We start from the raw sequence: 24296 nt of genomic DNA on the forward strand, positions 1-24296 counted from the left end.
AGCCAAGAGACCTGCCAGAGGTGAGCACAACAGAGCCCTTGCTTCTCCACAGCTCAGAGGGGATGTCACAGGAGTAGCTTGCTACAGCCTCCCATGGCTTCTCCTGCTGAGTGTCTGGGGCTCCAGATCTAAGAATCTCTACTTTCCCTTTAAACAGATTTATGGAGGAAAAGGTATTGAGTACTTTTATTTAATTTCACCAAGCCTAAGAATTTTTGAAATACCCATAACAGAATCCTAAGTAAATTAAAATTATAGGCCCTAAAAATGCAAAACAGAAAGCTCACCAAAGGGTTCTCTACCCTTTAACTTGCAAAAACAAACAGATGTATGACGTGAAGGGGAGTGCCGCTACTTGAATGAAATGAAGAGGGGAGTGTATGAACAGTGTTTTTGGAATCTTAAATGTCTCAGGGAACATTCTATAGGGCTAAGGTGCTGACTTGAGAAACACTTATTTCAGTAGCAAGCCCATTCCTTCTTCTCTGTAGTCAGACCCTGTTATGAAACTGAACCTGCTACCTTGCTGAAGACAGGTCACTCAGGTGAAGGTCAAGTGTCCAAAGAGGGAGAGACTCTGGGCTGGCCCCTTTGCTCCTTCCTGTAGGCACAAACATTGTTCAGGAAGTGAATGATCAAACTCGTTACTGAAGTTTTGGTCTAGTCCCACCTGTAATTGTAATCACATGATTAATGGACTCATATCAGCACTTAATTAAAGATATGTGTCCTAATAAAGCCTCTGTCTTGAGAGCCCATAAAAGCACAGCAAGTATTTTGGAAAAGTAGTTTTTAAAATTGATTGTAAGCATAAAGCATTACTCTGTCTTGGGGTGACCTCTTTGACTGCTCTACATAAGATGCTTACTTTGTCACCTTTTGTTTGTAATAACAAAATGCCACATACTGGGTGTCTTAAACAACAAATACTTTCCAGTTATGGAGACTGAGAATTCCAAGATCAAGGTGCCTGCCAGCAGTTCTCTGTGAAGACCTTCTTCCTGGCTTGCAGACGGCCACTTTCCTGCTGTGTGCTCACATGGCCTTTCCTCAGTGTGTGCACATGCAAACAGACCTCTTTCTCTTCTTATAAGAGCACTAATCCCATCATGAGGGTCCTACCCGTGTGTGTGTGTGTGCTGAGTAGTGTTCAACTTTTTGAGATCCTATGGACTGTAGCCCTCCAGGCTCCTCTGTCCATGGTATTTTCCATGAACAATACTGCAGTGGATTGCCATTTCTTTCTTCAGGGGATCTTCCCAACCCAAGGATTGAACCTATGTCTCCTGTGTCTCCAGTATTGGCAGGTGGATTCTTAAGCACTACACCACCTGGGAAACCACCCTCATGATCTGATCTAAACCTAATTCCTCCCAAAGGCCCCACCTCTTAATAGCACCACATAGCCATTAGAAGTTCAACACAAACACTGATGAAAGAAATCAAAGAGGACACTAATAGATGGAGAAATATACCATGTTCATGGATTGGAAGAATCAATATAGTGAAAATGAGTATACTACCCAAAGCAATTTACAAATTCAATGCAATACCTATCAAGCTACCAGCCATATTTTTCACAGAACTAGAACAAATAATTTCAAGATTTGTATGGAAATACAAAAAACCTCGAATTGCCAAAGCAATCTTGAGAAATAAGAATGGAACTGGAGGAATCAACTTGCCTGACTTCAGGCTCTACTACAAAGCCACAGTCATCAAAACAGTACGGTACTGGCACAAAGACAGACATATAGATCAATGGAACAAAATAGAAAGCCCAGAGATAAATCCACACACATATGGACACCTTATCTTTGACAAAGGAGGCAAGAATATACAATGGAGTAAAGACAATCTCTTTAACAAGTGGTGCTGGGAAAACTGGTCAACCACTTGCAAAAGAATGAAACTAGATCACTTTCTAACACCCCACACAAAAATAAACTCAAAATGGATTAAAGATCTAAATGTAAGACCAGAAACTATAAAACTCCTAGAGGAGAACATAGGCAAAACACTCTCTGACATAAATCACAGCAGGATCCTCTATGATCCACCTCCCAGAATTCTGGAAATAAAAGCAAAAATAAACAAATGGGATCTAATTAAAATTAAAAGCTTCTGCACAACAAAGGAAAATATAAGCAAGGTGAAAAGACAGCCTTCTGAATGGGAGAAAATAATAGCAAATGAAGCAACTGACAAACAACTAATCTCAAAAATATATAAGCAACTTATGCAGCTCAATTCCAGAAAAATAAACGACCCAATCAAAAAATGGCCCAAAGAACTAAATAGACATTTCTCCAAAGAAGACATACGGATGGCTAACAAACACATGAAAAGATGCTCAACATCACTCATTATTAGAGAAATGCAAATCAAAACCACAATGAGGTACCACTTCACACCAGTCAGAATGTCTGCGATCCAAAAATCTGCAAGCAATAAATGCTGGAGAGGGTGTGGAGAAAAGGGAACCCTCCTACAGTGTTGGTGGGAATGCAAACTAGTACAGCCACTATGGAGAACAGTGTGGAGATTCCTTAAAAAATTGCAAATAGAACTACCTTATGACCCAGCAATCCCACTGCTGGGCATACACACGGAGGAAACCAGAATTGAAAGAGACACATGTACCCCAATGTTCATCACAGCACTGTTTATAATAGCCAGGACATGGAAACAACCTAGATGTCCATCAGCAGATGAGTGGATAAGAAAGCTGTGGTACATATACACAATGGAGTATTACTCAGCTGTTAAAAAGAATTCATTTGAATCAGTTCTGATGAGATGGGTGAAACTGGAGCCGATTATACAGAGTGAAGTAAGCCAGAAAGAAAAACACCAATACAGTATACTAACACATATATATGGAATATATATGCTCATGCTCCTAGACTTATTTTCTGTTTGTATCTTCCGACTTCTGCTTTCTTCTTGGGCCAGCATAAACCTTAATTAATTCATGTTTGCTTCCCTTCTTCCCTAGCAGTTTCTAGGTGATGGTGAAAGGTCCTTACAGCCCCAACCCACTTTTCTAGTGAAATGTCATTTATTGACGCTGAGGGTGGCATCGTGACCTCCGTCTTGGTTGGATCAGCCTGAGCAAATAGCTAGAATCCAGTTAAGACTGGAAGAGACTTCAAAGCTTATATAAAATCTTGTTTCCCAGGTACCCAGGTTGTCTCTTATTCCAGAACTACTTGAGCAAAGTTGCTACAGTTCTCATCACTCATTGTAAAGAGTGGTCAGGACACTTCAGGCTTCTCCCTCCGCCTCAGCCCTGCTTCCACTCTCTGTCCTGACCCTCTGTCTGTCTGACTGATGCTTACTCCTCTATAATCTTATCTTCCTCTGCTGTCAACTATATTTCTGTGCCTCCTGTCTGTCTCACTCTCCTCTGCTGCTGCTGCTGCTAAGTCGCTTCAGTCGTGTCCGACTCTGTGTGACCCCAGAGACGGCAGCCCACCAGGCTCCCCTGTCCCTGGGGTTCTCCAGGCAAGAACACTGGAGTGGGTTGCCATTTCCTTCTCCAATGCATGAAAGTGGAAAGTGAAAGTGACCCCATGGACTGCAGCCTACCAGGCTCCTCCATCCATGGGATTTTCCAGGCAAGAGTACTGGAGTGGGGTGCCATCGTCTTCTCCTCTGATTGTTCTAAAATCTATATCTGCTTATTTCACTCAGCTGTATGAAATCCTTCCATGGCCTTCCATAGCCTCAGAGTGAAGTTCAAACTCCTCAGCTCCTTTCACATATGGCCCACCCCCTTGCCACGCTCATTATTAGCAGTTTCCTGAAGTTCATGCATTTCCATACCTCCATGTCTGAGCACGTGCTGTCTTTGAGGCATCTTTCTCTGCCTCATTCTCATCCTCAAAATCTGGAGCCTGAACCCCAGCTTGAGCCTGCTGCCCTGTTTCCTACTTCTAGATTATAAAAGAACTCACTATCTTTTCTTCTAGTACTTGCATGCTTTCATTTTTTTACATTTAAATCTGATCCATTTAGAATTATTCTAGTGTATGTTATGAAGTTGAAGTGTGGAACTGAAATGATTTTTTTTTCTAAATGTTATCTAATTGACACAGCCCTATTATTATAAACTCTCTTCTTTTTTTGCTCAGTGAGTTGTGTTGCCATCTTTATCATAATCCAAATTTCCAAATGTAATTTGTGTATTTTTTCTATTCTGTTCTGTTTTTTTCCCCATCTGTTCTACTTTAATCAAAGAAGCTGCTTGGGTTGTTTTTAATAGCAATAGAACTATTTCCTCCAAATTTATCTTCTTTTTCAGTTTTCCTAATTTTTTTGGATTGATCATTTTTTTCATATGAAATTTGAAATCGATGTATCAAATTCCAGAGTAAAATAAACTTACTGGTTTTCGTTACTGGATTCATGTTAAAATTATATGTTAATGTGAGGTAGTTGATATCTTTATAATGTTGAACAGTGTTAGGTAAGATCAAGTAGTATCTCTTCATTTGATCAAGTTTTGGCTTAAATTTTTCAGGAATTGTTAGAAATTTAAACATAGTGGCAACATTTTCAATGGTTAAAAATACATTTTGGCAGTTGAGACTTTATTCATATTATTTCAAGAGCAGACATAGATACCAGAAATCTTACTAAAATATGGCAAGACATCATTTCTCATTTGATGACCACTAAATGATTTCAGATCCTTCATTTGAATTGAATAAACATAAACAAGTGTGAATGATTTTCTAACATGAGCTGCTACATCTAGTTGAGCATCAGATATGTTATTTATAGAATATTGTTGCAGATATGTGACTTGCAACTAATTGTAGTGAGCCACTGACTTTTGGAAAGAATCTTAAAATGTGTATGAATTTCAGCTCTGTTTTTCTGGACATGGAAACAACCTAGATGTCCATCAGCAGATGAATGGATAAGAAAGCTGTGGTACATATACACAATGGAGTATTACTCAGCCGTAAAAAAGAATTCATTTGAATCAGTTCTGATGAGATGGATGAAACTGGAGCCGATTATACAGAGTGAAGTAAGCCAGAAAGAAAAACACCAATACAGTATACTAACACATATATATGGAATTTAGGAAGATGGCAATGACAACCCTGTATGCAAGACAGGGAAAGAGACACAGATGTGTATAATGGACTTTTGGACTCAGAGGGAGGGAGAGGGTGGGATGATTTGGGAGAATGACATTCTAACATGTATACTATCATGTAAGAATTGAATCGCCAGTCTATGTCTGATGCAGGATACAGCATGCTTGGGGCTGGTGCATGGGGATGACCCAGAGAGATGTTATGGGGAGAGAGGTGGGAGGGGGGTTCATGTTTGGGAACGCATGTAAGAATTAAAGATTTTAAAATTTAAAAAATAAATAAATAAATAAAATTAAAAAAATAAAATAAAATAAAATAAAAATTTATTTATATGAACCAGATCACATGCCAGCAAACTCATCAGTGAGGCTGCTTTTCTTATTTCATCAGGTAGAATATCATGTTTAAAAGTTCTTACCTTTTGTTTCTATAGGAAAGCTTTTTACATTTTAGTGAAATGACTCATAAAACATGACATTTTGACCATTTCTGAATTTTTATTTTTATTATTTTGAGCTCTAGTTTTAGATTATGCTGGTGAAAATTTATGTTCAAACAATTTGGAACAAAACTTCCTAACCAAACAGAAAAAACAGTATGGAAATTTGGAAATTGGTTTAGTTTCAAATTGTATGTGTGTGTTTGGAGTAGGTTAGCTACTCTGCTTCTAAGAATGAGGATGTATTAGCCAAAGGACTAGGGACAATGTATGCTGGAGCCTGGGGACAAGGACAGTGCAGACACTGAAGGTCAAACCAGGAGAAATAAATTCTCACTCCAAGGGCAGACTAACCAAAAGGCTCAGAAGTCAAGCAAATAGCCTCTTTTAGTCTATTTAGGTGGGCTGCAGTGCATGGGGTTTTGAAGAGTCGGACACGACTGAGCGACTTCACTTTCACGCATTGGAAAAGGAAATGGCAACCCACTCCAGTGTTCTTGCCTGGATGATCCCAGGGATGGGGGAGCCTGGTGGGCTGCTGTCTATGGGGTCACACAGAGTTGGACACAACTGAAGCGACTTAGCAGCAGCAGCAGCAGGCCACTATAACAGAATACCATAGATGTGAAAAAAGTGAAAGTGTTAGTTGCTCAATTGTGTTTGACTCTGTGATTCCATGGACTATAGCCTGCTAGGCTCCTCTAGCCATGGAATTCTCCAGGCAAGAATACTGGAGTGGGCTGCCAATCCTTTCTCCAGGGTATCTTCCTGACCCAGGGATCAAAGCCAGGTCTCCTGCACTGCAGGCAGATGCTTTGCCACTGAATTTCTAAACAACAGAAGTGTATTTCTTACACTTCTGGAGGCTAGGAAGGACTGGCAGATGTGGTGTCTGCTCAGAGCCCACTTCCTGGTTCACAGATGGGCATCTTCTTCCTGTGTTCGCACAGGGTTGAAGGGCTCAGGTAGCTCTCCTAGTCTCTTCTATAAGGGCTCTAATCCCGTTCATGTGGGCCTCCCTGGTGACTCAGATGGTAAAAATCTGCCTGCAATTCGGGAGACTGGGGTTGGGAGGATCCCCCGGAGAAGGGAATGGCTACCCACTCCAGTATGCTTGCCTGGAGAATTCCATGGACAGAGGAGCTTGGCAGGCTACTGTCCAAGGTTGCAAAGATTCGGACACGATGGAGCGACTTTCACTTCACTTCATCCTATTAACCTAATCATCCTCCAAACTGCCCCACCTTCAGTTACCATCACAATAGGGATTAGGTTTCAACATGTCAATTTTGGTGGGGTCACAAACATTCATTCCATAGAACTGCCACTGGAATGGAAGTTCCTAAAGGGCCCCAAGGGAGAAAAGAGTCCTAAACAATTGCTTGGAACAGAGGGAGCATGCCCAAGGGCCCCATCTCAAACCCCCAAGGGTACTTGAGTAAACACGGTAAAATGCACAGGGTTTGGGTTGATAGTTCAACACTGAGTATGAAGGTCTGGAGCAGTTACCTTGTTAAGATTTGACATCAAGTCATTGCTTCTTTCGTGAAACATGACTCAACATTTTATATGAAAAAAATTTGAATTGAAATACTAAAAGCTCTCCAGCTGACTGATAACTGATGTTTCTGTGATGGGAACTGATGTCAGGTTTCCTGCTGTGGCACGGTTTATCCCACTCATAAAGGGTGTAGAATGTTAAATGGGGATTGTCACATCTTTAAAACATGATTTCTTTTTCAAAGCCTTGATAAAGGTACAGTTTCTTAGTCATGTTGATACTAAAATACAGTTTTATAATTATTCAAACACTTTTCATACTATAGGTAAAATAACTTATACTATATATTAATAATTCCTGAAAATATTTGCTGCCATGACTAATATATCAATCCTAAAGGAAATAAACCCTGAATAGTCATTGGAAGGACTGCTACTAAAGCTGAAACTCCAATACTTTGACCACCTGATGAGAAGAGCCGACTCATTGGAAAAGACCCTGATGCTGGGAAAGACTGAAGGCAGGAGGAGAAGGGGACAACAGAGGATGAGATGGTTGGATGGCATCACCGACTCGATGGACATGAGTTTCAGCAAGCTCCAGGAGACGGTGAAGGACAGGGAAGCCTGTGGTCCATGGGGTCTCGATGAGTCAGACATGACTGAGCAACTGAAGTGAACTACACTACATCATAGTGGATAAGCTTTGCAAGCTCTTACAATTGTGTGAATTTTTTTTTTTTTCTTACATAAGGAGACTATTTGGAGGCTTTCCACCTAGAGGTTATTGACTTCAGTCTGTCATAGTTCACTGAAACATTGAAATTCTGGGACATTTCAGAGATTTATTGAGGCCATGATGAACAGAATGTTCACAATCAGGACTATCTCAGAGGTTCTCTTCTTCAGTTAATTAACTGATGCTAATTCCTTAGTTGGTCCACCTGGTTCCTGCTTTCTAAATGGAGCCAGTTTCTGGACATTCCAAAGCATTGTAATAATTAAGAACAGAATTTATGTTTCATTTTCAGGTGGGCCTTTAGCATTGGGTAATGTAAATACATGAGGAGGGCATGGCAACCCACTCCAGTATTCTTCCCTGGAGAATCCCATGGACAGAGGAGGCTGGCAGGCTACAGTCCATAGGGTCGCAGAGTTGGCCACGACTGAAGCACCTTAGCATGCATGCACGCAATGTAAATATATACAAAAGAGCAGAGTCAGCGAGGGTTCTCCTGATACGGTGGACCATCATCCTAAAATCCCTGTGAGCATGCAGGTTGAAATTGGCTTCGCTCATCCATGCTAGGGCCAGCCTGCATTCTGAGCCCTCAAATCTTTATGACCTTTCTTCTTTATTGCCCAGCTTTAACCAACTACAGGAGGTGTAGCCAATGACTAGAAAATGATGGCAAATTAAGTCATTTCCTAACAGACATTCCAAAATTACAGATCACAAAGAGGATGAAATCTGTAGGAAAACACACCACATTGGGAGTACTTGACCCTGTGTGTGTGTTTCAAAGAGGCTATCTAACTCTCCTGTTATGTACTTACTTGTAGTATAGCTACTTAGAGTTGAGGACACAATCTCTGGGCAACAGGAAAAGCTAACAGGCTCTCTGGGATTCCCCTATGACCTTGTTTGCATTAGCTAACACATTTCTAAATAACCCATAGGGCAAAGATGGGAGTCTCAAGGTAAATCAAAGAATATGTTTGATAGTTGACAACTGACTGACTTTGCAAGTGAGTGACCCAGCAAGTAACAGACTAGTTTTAAGCTTGTTTTACAAAATTTTAGGATTATTTTTTGACTGCTATAGTCAAACAGTGTGCTGTACTTGATTTTTGAAACATTGGGTAAGATTCTAGTCCCAGATAGCAAATAGGTTTCAGCATTCCTACATCTCCAGTTGATTGGTAGCAGCTGCATGTAGTGCAGTGTTAAGAAAGATTCTGAGGTCTTGTACTGGGCTCTGAGGCAAAGAGAACTGTGGCAGTTTTTCAGTGTTTGCTATGTTGAAAGTTGGGGTTGTTTAGTTGCTAAGTCTTGTGTGACTCTTTGCAACCCTGTGGACTGTAGCCCCCAGGCTCCTCTGTCCATGGGATTCCCCAGGCAAGAAAACTGGAGTAGGTTGCCATTTCCTTCTCTAGTTGGGAGTGGTAGTATTAATACGTGTGCTTTATATGTGCTCTGGGGCCACTGGGAAACTGTTCTTGAACAAGAAACCATTGCCTTCAGAATTCTTTTCCCTATTTCCCATAATATTAAAGTTGAGCCAGTGCATCATTCTTTTTTCTTTTTCGGGCTAGCAGGAAATAATAGACCAAAAGAGTAAGGACAGCATGATATAAAGGAATAAGTAGGTCCGTCCTTTCAGAATGCATCAGTAGATTATGGTGGCCTGGTGGGCTGAATCTGATTATGTGGCCTTATGTTACCTTGGAACCACAATACCAAAAGGAGATTGTTCAAGGGTAGATAGCAACCAAGGGAGCAATTACAATCAAAAGTCTAATTAAGAGAGAAATCTGGCAATCCTTTTTTGGTCTTAGTCTTCAGTCACTGTGGCATTTTAGAAAAGAATATATTTGAGATGGAAGAAATGACTGAAAATGGCACAAAATCCTTCATGTGCTAAAATAAAATACAAGCTCAAAAAAAAAAAAAGTGCTACGCTAAGTCTATGTTCTGAGCAAAACATTTCATGTGTGAAATTTCAGTTGCTATGACAACCAGAGGCTGCAGCCCACTGACTTGTGTTCCTAAGGAAAATAAGAGTTGATGTTTATGGTTGAGAATCCAGCACCGCCTTAGAGGAAGAGTGAACCTGGGCCTTCAACTTGTACCTCAGAGGAGATAAGTTCTGTGATGCTGTATGGTCATCTGTTTTTTGGGTTAGGCCCTCCAATTATCTTTAATTGCATCAGGAAGAAAACCCCTCAACTAGAACATCAGTTTGAATGGGAAAATTTTTTCAGTAGAAAACTCACCTGAAGTAGTTGATTTACAAATTCAGAGTAAGCAACAAAGTCCTGCTTTCTTTTACTCTTGATATTCCAATTCTTGAAGAAATGGTAGAAACAGGGGTTTCTGACTCAGCAGTACTTCCTTGCTTCTGGTCATTTCAGGCTTATGTTTTCTTTATTGCTTTTCTTGAAAGCAACGTCACCTGTGTAGAACTTTGTCAGCTCTAAATGTGCAGGGGCAACAACTGACATCCAAATTGTGACTGTTGTTCAAGAAGAGGATAAGCTAACGGAACAATAACCTTAAATCCCAAATATTTGTGGAGAACAGACTGTTCCTCACTTCAGTTAATGGCATCATTATCTAGCTAGTTGTTCAGGTAAGAAACCTCGGAGTCACTTTTCACTTTTCTCTTTCTTTCACTCTCTGCAGATAACCTGTCAGCAAATGCTGTTGCTTATACCTGCACAGTGCACCCCCAATCTACCCACTTCTCTGCTTCACTTCCCACTGTGGTAGTTGTAGGACAGGCATCTCTTACCTGGATGATTTCATGTTCTCCTAACTGGTCTCTCCCTCACTACCCCTTTTTTTTTTACCGTTCATCCTCCCCACAGTTGACAGGATGATTTTATATACATATATATCATCAGCTCAGTCCAGTCACTTGGTTGTGTATGACTCTTTGCGACCCCATGGACTACTGCAGCACGCCAGGCCTCCCTGTCCATCAAAAGCTCCCAGAGCTTGCTCAAACTCATATCCTTTGAGTCGGTGATGCCATCCAACCACCTCATCCTCTGTCATCCCCTACTCCTCCTGCCTTTGTTTTAGGCAGGAGGAGTTTGTTAAATAATTAAATAATTGTAAAATTATTAAATAATTTGTTAAATAATTGTTAAATTATTGTAACATATGTTAAATAATTGTAACATATGTCATCTTGGTATTAGCATCTGTTGATTATCTTTTTTCATTTAGTTTGAGATTTTCATGGTTCTTGATATGATGATTGATTTTTCAGTTGAAACCTGGGCATTTTTGGAATTATGTCATGAGGTTGAGGATCTTATTTATCCTCCTATTTTAGTTGGTGCTCTCTGATTCCACTATGACGGGGGAAGTGAGAGTACTGCTTTGTTAGTGTAAAATGAGGATAGAGGCCCAGGTTCCCCTTTCTGTCCCACTGATGCACAACAAGGAAGCTGAGTAGGTTTTTAGCTCTGGCTCCCTACTGGGCGCCTGCCGATTCCTCCCTGGGTGTGAGGGCAGAAGCATCACGTCACTGTCCTCTTTATGGCCTTCACAGACCTTGTTGGCCTCATCACCACTGCTCAGTGGTGAAAGTTCCTACTCTCTCCTCTGCTTTCTCTGACACCATTCTAGTGGGGGTGATGGGGTCCCCTTACAACCTGGCAAGGCTGGAAGTCTGGGCTCCTCACTTGGCTTCTCTTGGCATGTATGGCTGGAGTGACAGTGTTTTCGGTGCTATTTGGCTGGAAAGTGAAAGTGTTAGTCACTCAGTTGTGTCTGACTCTCTGCAACCCCATGGACTGGAGCCCACTGGGCTCCTCGGTCCATAGAATTCACCAAGCAGGAATACTGGAGTGGGTTGCCATGCCCTTCTCCAGAAGATCCTCCCAACCCAGGGATGGAACCTGGATCTCCCACATTGTAGGCAGATTATTTACCTTTTGAGCCACCAGGATATTAATTGTCTAAAAGTTTTCCATCTTGTTAGGCTGCCCCCTTTCTAGTCTTTTGCTAGAATGGAGCAGGCTTTTTGATTTTTTTTTAAATTTATTTTTTATTTTTTATTTATTTTTTAATTTTTTTAAATTTTAAAATCTTTAATTCTTACATGCATTCCCAAACATGAACCCCCCAGTCTATGTCTGATGCAGGATACAGCATGCTTGGAGCTGGTGCATGGGGATGACCCAGAGAGATGTTATGGGGAGGGAGGTGGGAGGGGGGTTCATGTTTGGGAATGATTGTTTTGTTTTTATCTTGGTCCATTGGTATTTCCAGTTTACTGACACGTTCAGCTCTGAGAAACAGAAGGCACAATGAAAACCCAGAGAATTCATCACCTTATTGGTTCCTGGGTCCCAAGCTTCTGACTTCTCTCCCATAGTCTTCTTCTCTTTTTTTCCATATCATGTCCAAGGTTTTAAATTGTACTCAGTGGGAAGAATAAGGAAAAGTACATCTGTTTCATCTTCCCAGAAGTAGAAGTCCAGAATGATCTTTAAAAAAAAAGTAATCCACATCACTTTCCTGTTTAAATCCTCCAATGTCTTCCACTGTACACACAATAGCAGCTCCCCTATGACCTTCAGAAGGGCACAATCCTGCTGTGCCTGCTTTTCCTTCCTCTGCCATATGCCTCCCTCCACTTTGGTCACTTCACTTCAGGCATTTTGGCCTTTTTAAAATTAATTTTCTCAACAAATATGCGTGAAGCCTTTTTTTTTATATTCCAGGCACTGGGTGGGCATAGTGTCTAGGCACAAAGCTCCTGCCTCCTAGGGCTTGCATTGTTTCTATCATTCCTGCTCAAAAGCCTTGCACTTTCTCAAGTGTTCTTTCCTCAGCTCCCTCCTGTTCATTAAGGTCTCCATGCGCAGGTCTGTTTCTCAGAGACACCCTCCATTTCAACTTTAAGCAGGGGTTTTCTATTTTGGCTGCATGTTGGAAACAGCAGGGTAATGTTAAAGAACATCTCTAAGCCCAGGTGAATTCATCACAGACTGATTAAATCCAGACCTCTGAGGGTGGCCCAGGTATCAGTTTCCAGAGCATTCAGGGGGTTCCTGGTTGTAGCCAAGGTTGAAGTCACTGAAGATTTTCTAGTAAGTACCTCCCTTCTTTACTTTTTCACTACTAGGTACTGTCTGAAATTTATCTTTTGTTAACTTGTTAGTTTTTCTCTAACTTAGGTCTTATCTAGTAGGAAAAATAAATTTAAAGTCTGGTGAATGGGAAACTTTCTTACTTGTAATTACTGGGTTTCTGCTGAAGATTCTGGATGCTGAGACTCCATGCAGATTCTGGATATGAGAGCAAGGACTAAATATGAATTGATCTCTCTGAGTGCTCTGGTAAGACTTCAGAGTTATGAGGTTTCTACTTTTGAACCAGAACTTTTGGGTGTTGTTGTTTAGTTCCTCAGTTGTATCCAACTCTTTGTGACCCCATGAACTGCAGCATGCCAGACTTCCCTGTGCTATACTATTTCCTGGAGTTTGCTGAAACTCATATCCATTGAGTCAGTGATGCCATCCAACCATCTCATCTTCTGATGCTCTCTTCTCCTTCTGCCATCAATTTTTCCCAGCATCAGGGTCTTTTCCAATGAGTTGGCTCTTTGCATCAGGTGGCCAAATTATTGGAGCTTCATCTTCAGCCTCAGTCCTTCCAGTGAATATTCAGGGTTGGTTTTCTTTAGGATTGACTGATTTGATCGCCTTGTTATCCAAGGGACTCTCAACAGTCTTCACCAGCACCACAATTTGGAAGTATCAGTTCTTTGGTGCTCAGCCTTCTTTATGGTCCAACTCTCACATCTCTACATGACTACTGGAAAAACCATAGGCCTAGTCTAGAAATGGCCTCTCAAGTAGCATTCTACCAGACCCTGCCTCCTTCTGTCTGAGATCCTGGTGGAGTTGCTCCCTGGTGCTGGTGACTCACATGGTTTGAGGACTAGACGTTGGGGAATGTTTAAAGTAGTTCCAAACCAGGTGAGGATGGAGAGGTTATCTGTGTCTAGTAGGAGCCAGTCAGCATGACTGGTGACAAGTTGTGACCCCTGTTTATTACTGAAGTCAGATAGCTCATCTCAGTTTGCCCTGAATTCTCTTAGTTTCATCAGTGGAAGTCCTGCATCTCACAAAATCCCTTTGTTCTGAGAAAACTAGGATGGGCGGTCACCCTAAGAGAGTCTGAATGTTATCTCAGCACGTTTTCTGGTTGGATCTGCGGAGGGAACAGGTTGACAGGGCATTGGAGTGGTTTGAGATCATTGCTGGGCTGTCCAGTTCAATTTTTCAAAGCCTTGTACAGTTTAGGGCTAGAGATACCAAGGGAACATTTCATGCAAAGATGGGCTCGATAAAGGACAGAAATGGTCTGGACCTAACAGAAGCAGAAGATATTAAGAAGAGGTGGCAAGAATACACAGAAGAACTGTACAAAAAAGATCTTCATGACCCAGATAATCACGATGGTGTAATCATTCATCTAGAGCCAGACATCCTGGAATGTGAAGTCAAGTGGGCCTTAGAAAGCATCACTACGAACAAAGCTAGTGGAGGTGATGGAATTCGAGTGGAGCTATTTCAAATCCTGAAAGATGACACTGTGAAAGTGCTGCTGCACTCAATATGCCAGCAAATTTGGAAAACTCAGCAGTGGCCACAGGACTGGAAAAGGTCAGTTTTCATTCCAATCCCAAAGAAAGGCAGTGCCAAAGAATGCTCAAACTACCGCACAATTGCACTCATCTCACATGCTAGTAAAGTAATGCTCAAAATTCTCCAAGCCAGGCTTCAGCAATATGTGAACTGTGAACTTCCTGATGTTCAAGCTGGTTTTAGAAAAGGCAGAGGAACCAGAGATCAAATTGCCAACATCTGCTGGATCAAGGAAAAAGCAAGAGAGTTCCAGAAACACATCTATTTCTGCTTTATTGACTATGCCAAAGCCTTTGACTGTGTGGATCACAATAAACTGTGGAAAATTCTGAAAGAGATGGGAATACCAGACCACCTGACCTGCCTCTTGAGAAATCTGTATGCAGGTCAGGAAGCAACAGTTAGAACTGGACATGGAACAGCAGACTGATTTCAAATAGGAAAGGGAGGACATCAAGGCTGTATATTGTCACCCTGCTTATTTAACTTCTATGCAGAGTACATCATGAGAAACGCTGGACTGGAAGAAACACAAGCTGGAATCAAGATCGCCGGGAGAAATATCAATAATGTCAGATATGCAGATGACACCACCCTTATGGCAGAAAGTGAAGAGGAACTAAAAAGCCTCTTGATGAAAGTGAAAGTGGAGAGTGACAAAGATGGCTTAAAGCTCAACATTCAGAAAACGAAGATCATGGCATCCGGTCCCATCACTTCATGGGAAATAGATGGGGAAACAGTGTCAGACTTTATTATTTTGGGCTCCAAAATCACTGCAGATGGTGATTGCAGCCATGAAATTAAAAGACGCTTACTCCTTGGAAGAAAAGTTATGACCAACCTAGATAGCATATTCAAAAGCAGAGACATTACTTTGCTGATTAAGGTCTGTCTAGTCAAGGCTATGGTTTTTCCTGTGGTCCTGTATGGATATGACAGTTGGACTGTGAAGAGAGCTGAGCGCTGAAGAATTGATGCTTTTGAGCTGTGGTGTTGGAGAAGACTCCTGAGAGTCCCTTGGACTGCAAGGAGATCCAACCAATCCATTCTGAAGGAGATTAGCCCTGGGATTTCTTTGGAAGGAATGATGCTAAAGCTGAAACTCCAGTACTTTGGCCACCTCATGCGAAGAGTTGACTCATTGGAAAAGACTCTGATGCTGGGAGGGATTAGGGGCAAGAGGAGAAGGGGACGACAGAGGATGAGATGGCTGGATGGCATCACTGACTCGATGGATGTGAGTCTGAGTGACCTCCGGGAGTTGGTGATGGACAGGGAGACCTGGTGTGCTGCGAAGAGTCGGACATGACTCAGTGACTGAACTGAAGTGACCTGAATGTATGTTCTCCTTAAGGCAGCAAACCAAGGGAAAAGATGGGTACTTCCTGGGCCAAGATCTATGTGTCCTATTGGTTCTTGCTCCAGATTCTCACCTAATCTTTTATTTTCCTTCTGTCAGAGGTTGGTGATGTGGAGGGGCTCCCATTGGGTGACTAGGACCAGTTTCAAAGAAGATTTCTTGATCTCTGTTCATTACTCACCATTCTCCCTCCCCCAACTTCCATCTGACCTGTGTCTCTGGTAGAACCATTAACACTGTCTAGTTGTGATTTGGATACTGGGATAGGTGAAAATCTAAATTGCCAGGCATGTAATGTGGGTTGAGGTGAAATATACTTTCTATAGCAGTGTTTCCCAAAGTGTGATATGAAATTACCTTTTCAAGATCACCTAGGGGCTTATTAAATACAGATTCCTTGACCCAGTGCCATAGACTATGAATCAGCAGGTTTGGGGAAAGCAGCAGAAAACTACATTTTTATAAGCACCCCATGTCATATTCATGAGTCCTGACATTAGAGGACCACTTTTCTGTTGTTCTGTACTATTTAGATTATGTCCAGAGGATATTGGGGAAATCTGCCCTTGATTTTACTCCTTGTTGGAAGGGCCATGAAAAAAATACTGGGGATTTTGCAGGGCTTTATTATATATTATCATTCTGTTAATTGTGTGGCATTAAGGTTCGGGTAAAACTTGATGAGCAATGGTAGTAATCCCTCTGACCCTTTATTAACTATTCTTTCTACTTTCAGCAGTGGAAAGAGAACTTGGGTGGAAAGTGACCGAGTAATATCTTCATAGCAGTTTAATAGCTTTTGCTCTCAGCTTTACAGGCCTCCCCTAGAGCTGAAGGGAAAATTAAATGAGGGAAGTGAGTCAAAATCACATAGAAAAGAGTACTTGCTACCCTGTGTTCTGAAACTGGGCTAAATTCCCAGATCTTTAAACTATTTTTTGTTGTTGTTGAAGTCAGCATTTTCTTCCTTGTTAACTGCATCTGCTGCCATTGGATGTCTGGTATTTTAAAAATCATACCTACTCTAGAAAGAGGTTTATTGCATTTTGAATCCTGATGACATCTTAGCTGGGAATTTGGCTTTTTTCCCCTCCTCCAGCAGAGCTGTGCTTATATAATAATCTTTTGCACAAGCAGAGTGTGTTATTGCTTTGTCAATCAACTGGTAAGTTCAAACACCAGATGTAGGCTAACTTGCAAAATATATTTCTGAGAGTGGCTGTTTGATTCACTGTCACTGGGGCTGACCTGGAGTTCTGCTTCAGTTGATGGCAACTATCATGGTGGCGGTGGTATGTGGGGTGGGAGTGGCTAGATAGTAAATCTCTTAAAAAAATTTTTTTTTATTGTGGTAAAAGTCACATAATATAGAACATACTATTTTAACCATATTTAACTATACAGTTCAGTGACACTAAATACGTTCGCATTGTTGTACGACTCTCACCATCATCCATCTCCTCAGTTTTTTACCTTCCTAAACTGAAACTCTGTCCCCATTAAACACTAACTCTTTATTCCCCTCCACCACCACTCCTTGGCCCCTGACATCTACCAATGTACTTTCTGACTATACGAATTTGACTATTCTAGGTACCTCGTATAAGTGGAATCAAGCAGTATTTGTCTGCACCTAATATATATTGGAATCTGTTTTTAAGGTTAACTTATATATGTCTTACAAACAGATTGTATCTTCTTTTTTCTCCTCCTGTGCTATATAGTAGGTTCTTGTTAGTTATCCACCTTATATATAAGTAGTATATATATGTCAGGGCTTACCTGGTGGCTCAGCAGTAAAGAATCTGCCTGCCGTGCAGGAGCCGCAGGAGATGTGAGTTCAATCCTTGGGTTGGGAAGATCCCCTGGAGGAGGGCATGACAAACCACTCCAGTATTCTTGCTTGGAGAATTCCACGAACAGAGGAGTCTGGCGGGCTATAGTCCAGAGGGTTTAAAGAGTCAGATACGCTGAAGCGAACTAGGCCTACATGCATGCACATACGTATGTCAATCCCAATCTCCCAATTTATCCCAACCCTCTTCCCCTCTTAGTGTCCATACATGTGTTCTCTGTGTCTGTGTCTCCTATTTGCTTTGCAAATAGGTTCATCTGTACCATATTCTAGATTCTACATATATGTGTTAATATACGAAATTTATTTTTCTCTTTCTGACTTACTTCACTCTGTATGAAAGTCTCCAGGTCCAGGCGTATCTCTGCAGATGGCACAATTTTGTCCATTTTTATGGCTGACTAATATTCCACCTGGGAAGCACTAGTGGTAAAGAATCTGCCTCCCAATGCAGGAGACACAAGAGACATGGGTTCAGTTCCTGAGTTGGGAATATCCCCTGGAGTAGGAAATGGCAATACACTCTAGTGTTCTTGTCTGGTAAATATCATGAACAGAGGAGCCTGGTGGGCTATAGTCCATAGGGTAGCAAAGAGTCAGACACAACTGAGCAACTGAATACACACAATATTCCGTTGCATATACGTACCATATCTTCTTTATCCATTCCTCTGTTGATGGATGTTTAGGTTGTTTCCATGTCCTGGATATTGTAAATAATGCTGAAATGAACATTGGAGTGCATGTATCTTTTGGAATTACATTTTTCTATGGGCAAATAGATGGGAAAACAGTGGAAACAGTGGCAGACTTTATATTTTTTGGGCTCCAAAATCACTGCAGATGGTGATTGCAGCCATGAAATTAAAAGACGCTTACTCCTTGGAAGGAAAGTTATGACCAACTTAGCATATTAAAAAGCAGAGACATTACTTTGCCAACAAAGGTCTGTCTAGTCAAGACTATGGTTTGACTGGACCATAGTCAAATCCATACAGTAGTCATGTATGGATTTGAGAGCTGGACTAGAAAGAAAGCTGGGTGCCCAATAACTGATGCTTTTGAACTGTGGTGTTAGAGAAGACTCTTGAGAGTCCCTTGGACTGCAAGGAGATCCAACCAGTTCAGCCTAAAGGAGATCAGTTCTGGGTGTTCATTGGAAGGACTGATGTTGAAGCTGAAACTCCGATAGTTTGGCCACCTGACGTGAAAAGCTGACTCATTGGAAAAGCCCCTGATGCTGGGAATGATTGAGGGCAGGAGGAGAAAGGGACGACAGAAGATGAGATAGTTGGATGGCATCATCTGAAGGAGAAAACAGAACAGGCTCTATCTTGAAAGCAGGACTCCATCTTGGGCCAGACTGTGGACTTTGAGCTATATGCCCAGTATCGATAGAAACTACATACCAATTGGAAAACGAGCCCCTGGAAGGAAGATCCCCTCTATTGCCTAAAAGAATACCCTGCTGGGAGCCAGCATGAGGAACTCTGCCGTGGCAAAGGTCATGAGGAAGGAGGCTCGGCATTACGCGAAGGCGAGATCGAGTCTCAGAAGACCCCCTGTTCCCGAGCATCTACCCCCAAACCAGAGTGCCTACTTTACTGTTTTATGCTCTCACCTATACCTCTGACTTTACGGGGGGCTGACTCCCCACCACCTCTTTCGGAGAAGGAGTTAACTTACAGCTCCAAGTTAATAAAAATTCCTGGGCGTGACAAGAGTGTTTCAACTTACAGACTCCTCTGAAGGTTCTCTAGCCTGCTCGTCCAGCCACATGTGATTGTTTACAGCCTCCCAACCGTGAGAGGCACGAGATGCTTTAAACTTTATATATACAGATTCTTTTGAGAAGTTACAAAATTATTAGTATAGTATTAGTGGGTTGATTAAAAATTATACTGGTGAAGGGTTTTTCATTTGTTGAGCCAATATTTGCTGCTAAATCTCCATATTCCCTGCCCTTATAATAAATATAACTAGCATATAGGAAAAATAAGTATTAACTTTTAAGATTAATCATGTTAAACCTTAGGCTAAGTAAATTCCTTTCTTGATTGTAACCCACTACACCCTCACCCTATAGGAATGCAACTTTATTTGGAGGGTGGCGCCTACTTTAAGAAAAAATCACCTCTGGAAAAAATAAGTGTTCTGGTTGACTGATCGTTATCAGAAAGGGCCATAAAATGTCAGGAGGCCTTATGGCCAGAAGATGATGTAAAACCCCTAAGACCTTTGTATAATTTTATATGAAGCACCTGATTTTGACAAGGGTCAGGTCTGCTGACCCCACATGACTCTGAATTCATCCCTATGTATAACAAAAAATATATAAACAAACCTAAAAATAAAGAAAACGGATCAGTTTCTAGAAAGACTGATTCCCCCGTGTTGTTTCATTTTTGTTCTCCGTTTTTCTGGCTGAATTCCCATCTGGAGCATGGGTGCTTGCCAAGCCCGCTAATTTTGCCCTGGCTTTTAAGATCCACGTGAGAGGGAGCCCAAGGAGGGACACCCTCTGCTATTCAAGTGGGCATTGACGGCCTACGTAGGTGGTGCAAGCTTCTTGTCTCGAAGCTTTATTGGTATCCCACGTAAACCAAGTTATTCAGCCTCTTTTTCTCCACTAATTTTCCTACTACACTATTCCTTTCTAATCTCTCTTTATATTTCTAATTAAATAGCTTTTTCCTAGGACGCCGATTCCGTCTCCCCTTCAAATTACCCTGGATCCACCAGGGCTGAACCCTGGCAATACCCCAATTATCTGTGTAACCAAATAGAATCATACATTCTATTATGCTTATTGGGGTATGACCACAGGCCTATTGATAATTGTCCACTGTTAACTACCTAGGCTTAAGGCATATGAATCACGGGTTAACTTTGATTGTATCTTTCTTTTCCTTTGTTCAGACTAGTTTCGGGGAATTTGGGGAGGTGGTTTGGGCACGTCCACTTAAGATATATAAAGTTTCCACAAAAACTGGTTGGGGTCCTAGGCTAAGAGGAGACTCTGCCTTGGGCCCGCTAGTGTAATAAACTGCACTCCACTATCTGCATTCTCCGTCTGAGTGAGTGTGTTTCCCGGAACGTGTGCCTGCAACACACCGACTAAATGGACATGAGTTTGAGTAAACTCCGGGAGTTGGTGAGGGACAGGGAAGCCTGGTGTGCTGCAGTCCATGGGGTCGCAAAGTCAGACATGGCTGAGGGACTGAACTGAACTGAACTGGATAAATGTCCAGGAGTGGGATTGCTGGGTCACATGATAGTTCTATTTTTAGTTTTTTTGAAGCAACCTTCTATTGTTCTCCATTGTGACTGTATCAGTTTACCTTCCCACCAACAGTGTAAGAGGGTTCCCTTTTCTCTACACCCTCTCTAGCATTTATTGTTTGTAGATTTTTTGAAGATGGACATTCTGGCTGGTGTGAAGTAGTACCTCACTGTAGTTTTCATTTGTATTTAATGCCTAGGTTATTCTAATGATGGACTGAACTAAGGATAATAAGAATAATGATTTAGAAGTATAATTTTTTTTGTTTATAATTTCCCTTATACATACATACAAGTGAGGCCATTTTGTGCTGGTTTGTGCTACTTCCAGGGCACCAACCCTCTTCAGATTCAAATGGCACATTTCACACATGTTCTTCAAAGTCTGAATGCCCTGTGACATCAGGGTATCAGTCACACTTATTTCCTTTTCCATTTCAACCATCAGGTTCTGATTCTACATTGTCTTCTTGTGTCTTCTTCATTTAAATTGCATCTTCTCTATTCTTTCTGCTAAGCTGAGATTATCTCCTTCTCCCAAACTCCCAGAAATTTGTCTCTTTTTATATCCCTGTGTTCAAAGCACTGGCTAAAGTTTCTTATAAAGTCTCTGAATTTCTCTTTCTTGTACAAAGGGGGTTGGGAAACGGCTATGGGACTAGAGTCTCCTGATACAGAGTGGTTCAAGATCCTATATTACATGGTGAGTCAGGAATACCACATTTCATTCAGATGATGACAGTGCAGATTTACACATAGCAAAGAAAGAGATAATATGGAGAGCTTAAAATGTTGTGGAGGCATTGTAATCTGTGGGGAACTGATGGCTGTGATTATCACCCTTTCAGCACAGAATGACAGACATGTATACATTGTCATGGGCTTCCCAGGTGGTTCAGTGGGTAAAGGGTCCACCTGTAGTTCAGGAGACCGAGGAGACACAGGCAGATGCCTGCCTGATTGATCTGGCAATCAGGAAGATCCCCTGGAGGAGGGCATGGCAACCCACTCCAGTATTCTTGAGAATCTCACGGACAGAGGAGCCTGGCAGGCCCAGTCCATAGGGTCGCAAAGAGTCAGACACAACTAAGTGGCTGATTATGCACACATGCATACATTGTCATAATTAGCCTAGGCAATGAGGATAACTCCACAGATATTTGTTTTAATTGACTTTAGTAGGAAACGAAATGACAGTCTTCTTATATAAAAATAATTCCACAATGACTGTCTAGGTATCATGTTCAGTTCAGTTCAGTTCAGTCGCTCAGTCGTGTCTGACTCTTTGCGACCCCATGAACCGCAGCAGGCCAGGCCTCCTTGTCCATCACCAACTCCCAGAGTCCACCCAAACCCATGTCCATTGAGTCACTGATGCCATCCAACCATCTCATCCTCTGTCGTCCCCTTCTCCTCCTTCCCTCAGTCATTCCTACCATTAGGGTCTTTTCCAATGAGTCAGCTCTTTGCATCAGGGGGCCAAAGTATTGGAGTTTCAGCTTCAACATCAGTCCTTCCAATGAACACCCAGGACTGATCTCCTTTAGGCTGGACTGGTTGGATCTCCTTGCAGTCCAAGGGACTCTCAAGAGTCTTCTCCAACACCACAGTTCAAAAGCATCAATTCTTCAGTGCTCAGCTTTCTTCACAGTCCAACTCACATTTATACATCACCACTGGAAAAACCATAGCCTTGACTAGATGGTATATCATTGTTTAAAGTAATTTTTAAATTACTTTTGTCAGCTTAATTGTATACTTCTGTTATTGTATACTTTTTTATGTATACGATTTTTTGTATACATAAATCATTATGTATATACTTTTTGTGTGTGTGTGTATACAAAAAAATTATACACACACACACAAAATTGTGTACTTTTGTCAACTTAAAATATGTTGTTGTTATTCAGTTGCTCAGTTATGTCTGACTCTGCAACCCCATGAACTGGAGCACATCAGCTTTCCCTGTCCTTCACCTGTCTTTCACTTAAAAAATAGTCACAACTTGAAAGTTAAGAATTATATTTTATTCAGTGGGAATTTTTAGGACTTCAAGCCCTGGAGACAGCATGTCAAGTAATCCCGAGAGAACTGCTGTAAGGAGGTGAGGGGAGGAGCCAGGTAATGAAGTTTTGCAATAAGGGCAGGTAGTCTGAACATCAAAAGATAATTGTTAATTAAAGAGAACCAGATATCTCAAGCTAATGAATTTAGTGCTTTTTTATGTATAGGAGGATGCAATAGTCTGGGCTCACTGAAATCATTCCTTGCATATGCGTCTCAGCTATCCTAAATCAGCATTCTGTGTTTTTTCACATCCTGAGCTCCCCTGGGGCTTACAATAGGGAGTAGCTGCAGTCCTGATGGCTGTTAGATAGCAGTTTTTGACCCCTTCCTAAGTGCCCTTGAGTGTATGCTCAGCCGCTTCAGTAGTGTCTGACTCTTTGTAACCCTCTGGACTGTAGCCCTCCAGGCTTCTCTGTCCCTGGGATTCTTCAGACAAGAGTATGGGAGTGGGTTGCCGTGCCCTGCTCCAGGGGATCTTCCTGACTGGGATCGAAGCAGCCTCTGCCTGTATTTCCTGCACTGTAGGCACATTCTTTACCCACTGAGCCACCTGGGAAGCCCACTGAGTGCCCTTTGGCTCAGGAACTCACATTGGAGGGCTGGAATCCTGGATGACTATGTCATTCTTGTTTATTGATACGGCAAGAAATATTCCAATTCTCACTTTTCAAAAAGAAAATCTGTATTTGTCTCTAGGATCAAGTATTTATTACATCCTTATTATTGTTATTAGTAATTTTATTAATAAAATCTGAAAAATAATTATATATCTGTGTTTCTGATTATTTATTGTATATAAAAAGCACTTTATACATTATTTAAAGCAGCATAATTTAAACCAGAGTTTATTCATCTGAAATCTATGGTCATGAACTGTCCACTGTTCTCCACTGTACTGGAGTCTGATAGTTTGGACTATATGAGTTACTGCAGGTAAAAATATCCTCTCCAAGAGCTGGTTCTGCTGTAGGAGTTTAGGCGGAATCTACCAGATTCAGCAGTGTAGCCCATTTAAGTGATTGTTTGATGTCACATGCGGACTGCCTCAGGTGATGCATTAAGTGCAAGAGCTTGACAATAAGGATATTTTTTTTGGCTTATTTATCTTTTTGCTTATTTATTTAATTTTATAGTTTTATTTATTGATTATCCTATACTTGATAATATTCTGGCTATTTGGGGTTAGGATAATTGCATCCTTTCTCAAACCTAAAGCAGAACAAAGGTAAAAATTTGTCCCAAATTGTGGATAATAGGGAGGTACTCAAATATCTCTGAGTA

At 41.4% G+C, this 24296-nt stretch overlaps 1 protein-coding gene across 1 annotated transcript in view; it reads left to right on the forward strand.

The window, feature by feature from the left end:
• Nucleotides 1-24296, forward strand: part of GPR176 (G protein-coupled receptor 176) — a 115012-nt gene that overhangs the window by 61033 nt on the left and 29683 nt on the right. The window lies entirely within an intron of this gene.

Source organism: Capra hircus, chromosome 10 (assembly GCF_001704415.2).
Source record: "Capra hircus breed San Clemente chromosome 10, ASM170441v1, whole genome shotgun sequence".
NCBI lineage: Eukaryota > Metazoa > Chordata > Mammalia > Artiodactyla > Bovidae > Capra > Capra hircus.